Below are 9,517 nucleotides of genomic sequence, written 5' to 3'. Positions count from 1 at the left end.
GTTATACGTTCGGATATACCTTGTGGGGTGCTGATCCTGTTCAGCAATCTGTTGTGTACTGCAAAGCCCACACCATGGATTCTCCTCTCATCTTCCCCAAGACCCTTCCAGAAGAATGTGTAGTTTCTTTCTCTGATGGTACCAGAGTCAGCACGTCTTCTATCTTGCAGGGCAGTGATGTCTACATTGAGTCGTGTGAGCTCCCTGTCTATGATTTTGCTGTCTTTCTGATATCCTCTGTTTTCTCCAGGTTGGTAGTGTCTAATCTGGTTGTCATTTTTCTAACGTTCCAGGTTACCCCGTTTCCATGGAGTTAGTTTTACTTTTTTTGGGCTGGTGTCTGGTTTAATGTCTGCCTTTCGGTTTTTGTCCTGGCTCCATACACCAAGCAAACAGAGGTGGCGGATCAGCACCTTACTGACTGGGAGCTGCCCAGTTTGAGACGGGCGGTAGCTGATCAGTGCGACTGAATGGTCACTCCCATTATCAAAGGTGACACGTGGCGACATCCTGTTTCGCCAAATAAGGATGCCTTATAACCCGTAAACTGCCACCTCCCGTGTTTTTTCCCTGCTCATCGCAACAAGGATGAAGTGACCTCTCCATAAATATAAATATATAAATGCTGTTGTAGCTATGGTTGAGCTGTGGGTCTGATCCACTGTATTTGCTCTTTTGCAGCGTCCTCACACAAATCTTGAAATCTTGACTAAGCTAAATGCCTGGGCCTGACTGTATGGAGAACGTGCCTTGCCCAATTTGCGCGAACCCCCTCTAGACTTTGCTGATTTAGTCCAAAAGAGCGACGAGGTCAATACATTTGAACCAGTAGAGTTGCAGGGGCTGCCAGAAGATAGTTCGGATCGTTCGTCCCTGTCGACTGCCTTAGGGGCCCTCCCTCCGGATTTGTTTAGGGTTTACTCCCTTAGCCTTTCACACTCCTGTATGCACCTACAAGGCAGTAGGAACAGCTGCAGGTAATACCATTACCTGTCATTATGGTAGCAGCACTAAGGCTGACCTGCGTTCAGCTACAAGTAACTATAAAGAGGAAAGAACGATCTCATGCGTATCTGCCAGACATCAAAAGAATTTTTCTGAAATAGGTTCCTCCTAGACACGCCTTTTTCCTTATCCTATTCATAAGCGCATTATTTTGGCTTTTCTTTTCAGACTGGGCGATACGGACTGTAATAACAGTAACAGCTGCTGGCGTTAAATTGAAAACGAAATCATTACGTTAAAAATTTCTTACCACAAATCGTTGGATAAGCGATGTTGTTAGGGCAATAATCGTAACTTGTTCTTAAAGTGTACTTTTTTTCAAAATTCGTGCTCTAAGTTTACAGCACGCGATGGTTTCAACAACAAAAAAATGGAAAGGGGGGGGGGATCTTCTTGTTGTATCAGGCGTATCATATTTAATATAATGAACTGCCTACATGCGGTTCGTCGCCTCTCAGGTGCACAACTAAAAAACTGAGTCCAATTCTTGTGAGGTGAGGTTTTTGTATTTCTTTTTAGAAGGAGTATCTCCGTTTGTCTTTCTTCAGGGTCGGAGTTTCCCTCTCTGCTTGGATTGTCCTCACGGGCACGGATACAGCAGTCCGGCTCCTAAATTATCAGAATTGTGTCGATATGGGCTGATGTCATGTGATGTCATATTTCGCGTCTGAGACCGTACACAGTGTTTGACGTCATAACTGGCTTTTGGTGACATACATTTTGTCGAGGCCCACATTAAACGTCTAAGGTCATTCTTAATGTCTTACCTCTCACGTGGATTTTATGACCAACTTAATATCTGACGTCTCCCGTGGTTATGTTGTTGTTGTCGTTCAGTAAATTGAGTGGTTAATGTCTCACTGTCATACTTATTATCTGAGCCTATGCTTAATGTCTATGTTCACACTTGATGTCTGTTTCTTACTTGGTGTTTGATGCCATGTTTTTTTTGTCTGACGTCATACCTAAGTTCTAAGCCAAGCCCACATTAATTGTCTAAGAACACGCTTTTTTGTCCCTTGTCCCCTGATAGCGTCAGCTACCAGCTTGCCTCACTCCTCAAACATCCTAATATCTCCGTTGAGACCAAAGCCAAGCTTATTCACTCTATCTCCATCCCCAACTTGACCTACCAATGCCAGACATGGACCTTGACCAAAAGTCTGGAACGTGAGATAACCACCTGCGAGATGAGATGTCTAGAGAGAGACGTCGACAAAACCAAACAAGATAGGATCAGAAAGAACAGGATCAGAGAAATGATGGGAACAACGCCTGCCCTCCATTGCATTCAGAGGCAAACAATCTGGTGGTTTTAACAACTGACACGTATGTCACTTCACCAGCTTGCCAATAAAGTGTACTACAAAAAAATCAGGGTACAAGGCAAGAGGAAGGCCAAGGAAAACCTGGATCGAGTGTGTGAAGGATACCCTGAAAACACGCAACCTTTCACCCAGCCAGGCCATTCAACTTGCTAGAAACAAAAAGCTATATCTCCCCTCGACCCCCTAGAAGTACAAGAGGACTAATAAAGTAAGTAAAGTAAACCCATTTCTAAGAGATGACGCTTTCAGATTAGTAGTAAAAAAAATGCGTATGATAGTGTCCAATAGTGTTTTACGTACATAATTATTGTAACCTGTAACTGTAACAGATATAAAATCAAGGAACATTGATGTATGTCAGAAATTCGAGGGAGAGAGAGAGAGAGAGAGCTGTGACGATTTTATATAATACAAGCTGGGTCCCATTTCGATGAAAGGAATGATAGGTGCATTAACATCAACTGAAAGTCATTGGCCTACTATATTTACACTGTACTGGAATGGAGTAATAAATCTGGAGAGAAACGTGACACATGTGTTTCCAAGTTGCCAAATATATATATAATAAACAAAGGACTCAAGAAAAAGCCATCATGGGCATCAAACGAAATGATCACAGTCGGAATTTATCACCAAGTAAAAAAAAGTCGTACACTTAAAATAGTGCTCACTATTGCGCGACAATGCGCGATAGTATCGAACGGAAGTATGACTTGAAGTAAAAAAAACCTGGCGGATGTTCTAAAATTAAAGAGACAGAAGCGTCGGCCCACAAAGCGATCAGCGAAATAAAGAAATTTAGCTTTTTGCAGCCAAACTGTCTCAAAACTGAAAAAAAAACGAAGGGCGTCATGATCTGTAGAATATTTCAAAGAATCTTTTGGCGAAAACCGCATGTCGATCGAAAGCCTTTTGAATAGTAGAATTCGGCCACCACAAATAGATAATAAATAATAGATGATGGTGGCGGTATAAGGACATGCTTAAAATCTAAAACCTCACTTGATGTCTATGTCTCACAGTGCGTTTGGTGTCATATTTTGTGTCTAATGTCCTATTTGGTGTCTGAGTCCATAATATGTGTCGTTTGAGATGTGGAGTGTGGAAGAGGGGAGGGGAAGGGGCATTGGGAGTTGTCCATCTTGAAACAAAAACCTACAAGCATAAACTAACATAGCCAAGCGATAAATCCCAGCGGTAATAGACAATAGGGATTGAAGGTGAATTTAAGGGTCAGCCATAAAGCTCTTAAAAATTGTTGACTTTGCTGAAAATGGTAAAGGTATTAATAGCCCCTCCCTCCCCCTTCCCCCCCCCCCCTCCCCCCCAATCCCGAAAAAAAATATTTGTAGACAGATGCAGCCTAAAAAAGCAGCTAGACGTGCTCCATTCACACCTGACCTATCATTCAATATCTGGTGCACACACACACACACACTAAAACCCAATCAGTAAAATCGGGTATAAATATGGGCAGATAATGAGTTAACTTGATGAAGGTTGAATAGCGATAGAAATATAATTGTTTTTAACAACTATACTGTTGAATCAGCAGGGAATTGAACAGGCGTTAAGAAGCAGAGGAGATCAAGATTATTATTTTATTGCTCTATACGTTTCAGATTACAGTCAAACTAATTCGCCTGAGTCGTTGATTCGTGAGAACAAAGAGTTCAACACTTATCACCGTGCATAATTAAACACTTTAAGTACTGCTTAGACGGCTTTCACAAATGGAATACTTCACGCAGAAAATTATGTTCTCGAAATGCGACACAGTCTTGTATTTTTTAATTGTTTTTGCCTTTGTCTTTTTTAAGGGGGGGGGGGGGTTGGTTTGTGTTGTTGTTTGGTTTGGGTATTTTTTTTTATTTGTACTTTTCATTTTTGCTTTGTTGTTTTTATTTTGGGTAGGGGTATTTTTTTTTACTTACTTTATTTTACTTTTCCGATCCAACGGCCATCTGGATTCTGGCCCTTTGGCCTGTCGATGTGGTAAAGAATTTACATGTTTTTACCAGCTGTGTTTTGTTGCTGTATAAAGTTTTTTTCGATATCTGGAGAGCAGATAGGTAGGTGCTACGCAGGTCGCTAAGTCAAAGGCAAGTAAAGAGATGGCGTGATACTGTTTGACACTGGCAGTCACACAACGGACAGTCAGATGGGATATCCTTGGGGGTCCAATTTAGGTAGGAATTCAGAGGGATGTGCTGTGTTCGCAAGCGAAAGATAGTGACTTGTTCTCTTCTACTCTGGGAATTTAGAACATGTACATCTTTTGAGTTTGGAGCAGTCATGGGCGCAAAAACAACTCTTCTTGTTTTGCCCAATGCCCATCCATTCAGCCACTGTTCCCTGGTGTTGCATTTGATTATGTTCTTGACTGTCTGTAGTAATACCGGGTTTTGAGGTTTTGTTTATGATGTTCCATTCTTGGCAAGGGTGTCTGCTCTGCCGTTTTTTAGGATGTTGCTGTGGCCAGGTGTCCACTATAAAGTCAGGACGACGCTATAAGTCTGCATGAAGGTGTTAATATTTTAGCCACAGATAGGCTAACTGGGCTTTCGAAATTCATGTTTACTTGGCGAGTACTGATTTTCCATGTGTGAAGATAACAATATCCTTGATTTTGTCTGGATATCTTCTTCTTCTTTTTCTTCTATCCCGTGGTTGGGGCAACCGTGGGGGCACCACTGCATCTGAAAACCAGCTCTCGCCATCTATTTTTGTCCTCTGCTTTCCTCATATTGTCACCCATCGTCTTTCCTGTCCACTCTGTAATGTTGTCCTTCCATCTCCTTCTCTGCCTTCCTCTCTTTCTCTTTCCTTGTACGGTTTCTTGCAGGATTGTTTTGGCAAGTCCTGTGGATCTTGTGACATGCCCATACCATTTTAGTTTTCGTCTCTTCACTGAGGTCAGTAGATCTTCATATTGCCCCACTGCGTTGGTGATTCTCTTTCGTACTTCAGCATTTGAAACGTGGTCTTTGTACGAGACATCAAGGAGTCTGCGGTAACATCTCATCTCTGTGGTCTGAATCTTTTTCTCTAATTCTGCTGTTAGTGTCCACGACTCGCAGGCGTATAAAATATTGAGATGACCAGTGAGTGCATTAGTCTAATTTGTGAGTTGTGCACGATGTTTCTGTCCCTCCAAATAGGCTTCAGTTTTGACAGCGCAGCTGATGTTTGCGCGATTCTGGAGAGAATTTCTGGTCTTGAGCCTTCATCTGAGACGATTGATCTGAAGTATTTGAAGCTGTTGACGGTTTCAAGTTTCTCGCCCCTGACTTTGATGTCCGCGTTGATGCCATTGGTGTTATTGGTCATTAGTTGGTTTTCTCAGCAGTGATCTCCATGCCGTAGGCGGCTGAGGTTGTGTCCAGCCGATCCACTAGTGTGGCGAGCTCCTGTTCTTCTCCTGCTGCTAGTCCATCGATGTCATCGGCAAAACGCAAGTTAGTGATTGTCCTGCCTCCAATACTGATTATTCCATTGTGGACTTAAGGAGTGTCAGTCATGATTCGTTCTAGGAAGATGTTGAAGCGAGTGGGAGAGAGCAAACAGCCTTGCCTCACCCCGACTGTTGTCCTGAACCAATCCCCCATGCTGCCGTTAAAGTAGACTGCGCTGGAGGCCTCGTCATATAGTTGTTGTATGACGTTGATCAGGTTGGTGTTGATGTTATATTTCCTCATGGTTGCCCATAAGGCTGCATACCAGACCATGTCGAAGGCCTTTTTAAAATCCACAAAGATATGGTATAGGTTTTGTTGGTGTTGGAGGTACCTCTCGCACAGTATTCTGAGATTGAAGATCTGTTCTGTTGTTCTGCGCCCTGCTCTAAAGCCTGCCTGCTCTTCGGCAATGATCTTCTCTGCCTGTGGTTTCAATCTGTTCAGCATTATCTTCAACATAACCTTACTGGGGTGGCTTATTAGACTGATGGTGCGGTAATTCTGACATAGTTGCAGGTAACCTTTCTTGGGGAGTGTAATCACTAGCGATTGTGTCCATGGTGTTGGCCACTTTCCTGTCTGCCAGATCTTGTTGCAGATGACAGTCAGAGCGCTTATCATGTCCTTTCCCCCTGCCTATATTAATTCTCCTGGGATGTTGTCCACTCCTGCTGATTTCCCCTTCTTCTTTATTTCTGGATATACAGGAAGATTAAAAAAGAATACACCAAAATCATCACGCTATATTTCAAAGACTAAAAACAACAGAAAAATCTAACTTGGACATAAATGTTGTTCATACCTTCAAGTTTTTATTTCAAGTTTTACAAAGTGCTCAATATGGCCACCACCGGCAATACGGACAGCATCAAGCCGACATGAGAACTCCTCCCAAACACACTTCAGAATGTCTCAGGCCACCAAGCAGCTGCTGTTCGATCTTTCATGCCATCAATATTTGCTGGAAGTGGTGGAACAGAAACGTTGTCTTTCTTTCTTTTTTTTTTTGGTTAGTGTTTTACGCGTTCGCAACTTCATAAGGTCAAATGAGCGCACGGGGCACATTAAACATTATCAGTTGGTAGAAGATTTTGATATTTTGCCCAGGTGACGGCTGAAGCATACTCTTATCGATTTTAGACCACCAATGGATGTTTAACGTGCGCAACTTGCACACGGGATCTCCGAGGGCTTTTGCCCTTGTCCGAGAAGGCTAGGTGTAGATTTTTCCTACCAGAAGATCAGTGGTGTGGCTGAAAGACAGCAGTAAGAAGGATCCAAGGAGTAGCAGTAGAAAGGCTGCAGAAAGAGTCAGGAGCCCAGAGGAGGGGGACAAAGGAGGTGTAGGGGTGGGGGCAGAAAGTGGAGATGAAAGCAGACGACACAACATCGCTGGAGAGCAGGAAAGAAGGTGAAAGGAAACAATTTTAGAGAATAAAATTTTTCAGTCGCTACATGGATTCGAACCCGTGACCTTTGAATGAGAGGCGAACACCTTAATCTCTAGGCCATGAGGGCCCCCAAACTATGTATTTAACATACCCCCACAATAAAAAAAAGAGTCGCACACAGTGAGGTTCAGGGATCTGGCAGGCCAATTGCAGATATGTCTTTAGCACCTCTCCTACCAATCCTCAGCAGAGCATGTTTTCATCCAGATAAGCTCGAGCCCCGAGATACCAATAGGGCGGTGCTCCACCTTGTTGAAAAATGAAGTCATTCGAATCTGCGTGCAGTAAAGTGAATAGACACTTCGTGGGGGGGGGGGGGGTATGTTAAAGACAAAGTGAATGTTCCACTACTTCCAACGAATATCATAGACATGAAAGATCGAATAACAGCTACAATCAACACGATGGACAGACATCCTGAGGCGCAACTGGGAGGAATTCCATTTTTTCGGGTTGATGTTTTCCGTACTGCTGGTGGCGACCACATTGAGCACTTGTAAAACTTGACTGAAATAAAAACTTGAGGGTATGTATAACACATGTGTCCAAGCTGTAGTTTTCTATTTCTTTTCGTTTTTGAAATACCGTGTGATGATTTTGGTGTATTGTTTTTGAATCACCCTGTATGATGAAAACGTTGGTCAGGTGGAGGATTGCTGCTTTAATGGCGATGGCATCAGCTCCATAATTCTTACAAGAAGTACCACAGACATCAAATAGTTCTTCATACGTCTTGTCAGGATGTTTTATTCTTAGTCCAGGGATATATGTATATATATATATATATATATATATATATATATATATATATATATATATATATATATATATATATATATATATATAATATCTATCTATATATATATATATACAAATGTATATATATACCTATATAATGTATATAATTTTTTGAAATTCAGTGTTTGGTTGGGTTTGGGAAGTTTAGGGGGAAAGAGGAGGGGAGACGGCAAAATGTTTGCTTTGAAACTGTAATCAATATATATATTTTTGAAAAACTATGATCGAAGTAATTTTCTTTTCTCCCTTCATCTTGTTTATTCTAGAACAGAGTGATGTGTAATTGAAAGAAAGAAATCCCTCCTCATAATACTTATTGAACTAACTGCGCAGAAAAGCTGTCTAATAACCAAAATGTACGTCACCAGCAACCGTTGTGGGCAAACTTTGCTAACATCGTAATAAATTATGACTGTGACATAACAAAAAATAGGGCTGATGTGAGACTTCTTAAATACAAGTAAATAATGATCCCTTTCATTCATAAAATCGTTTAAAAGAGTTTTTGTGAAGGACATTACCGGGAACCAAATGTAACTACGCTGAGAGTGGAGACCCTGGAAATTCATAGTCGATCAAGTAAGTTCTGCTTGAAGGGGCTCAAGTTTACATTTAACAGTTATTGTTTTTTTTTAATCCAGGAAAGCTCAAACGTGAAAAACAATTAGGGAAACTAAACAAGATGTAGCCATTTTAGTGTTTGTAGACGAAAACGTACAAGTGAAAATCCCGCGTTTATTTGGGGCTCATGTGCAAGAAAAGTAAAAGTATCGTTTGTCACGGTGGATAATCCATCCCTCTTGAGAATTATAACCTTTACACACACAAAGAAAATGTGGGTTGCTTTTTTGTTGGTTATTAATTAATTAATTATTTTTGTTTATTTACTTATTTATTTATTTTATTTTATTTTATTTTATTTTATTTTTATGTTATTTTATGTTATTATATTTATTTATTTTATTTTATTATATTTTATTTTAATTTGATTTAATTTCATTTTTTGTTGTTGTTGTTGGGGGGGGGGGGGTCTTTTGCCTCTTTGAAAATCGACGTCTTTGCACCAAACAACTGGGGTTTTTTTTCGTCTTTTTCTAGGTCAACCCCTTTGACCTCCCTCTTCAAATCTCTGTTGCTCCCTCTCCTCCTTCTGTCTGTCCCTCCATTCCACCCCCTCCCCCGTCTCTCTCTCTCTCTCTCTCTCTCTCTCTCTCTCTCTCTCTCTCTCTCTCTCTCTCTCTCTGTGACACACACTCGCAAACACACACACACACATACACACACACATAATATACGACTCGTATATATATAAGTGGGTGTGTCCCTCTACAAAACTATCGTGGGGATTTCTGATGAGATACAAAATTGGCAAAATAGCCAGATCCTAAACAGAAGGAGAAATCCCAATCGAAAACGCGGTGTAGTTGAGCAAGGCGCAGGTGCTGGTGACGTTTATGAGCGTGTGGGTCCGATACAC

This window comes from Aplysia californica, unplaced genomic scaffold (assembly GCF_000002075.1).
Source record: "Aplysia californica isolate F4 #8 unplaced genomic scaffold, AplCal3.0 scaffold00642, whole genome shotgun sequence".
NCBI classification, from domain to species: Eukaryota; Metazoa; Mollusca; class Gastropoda; order Aplysiida; family Aplysiidae; genus Aplysia; species Aplysia californica.
This window is presented reverse-complemented; position numbering follows the sequence as displayed.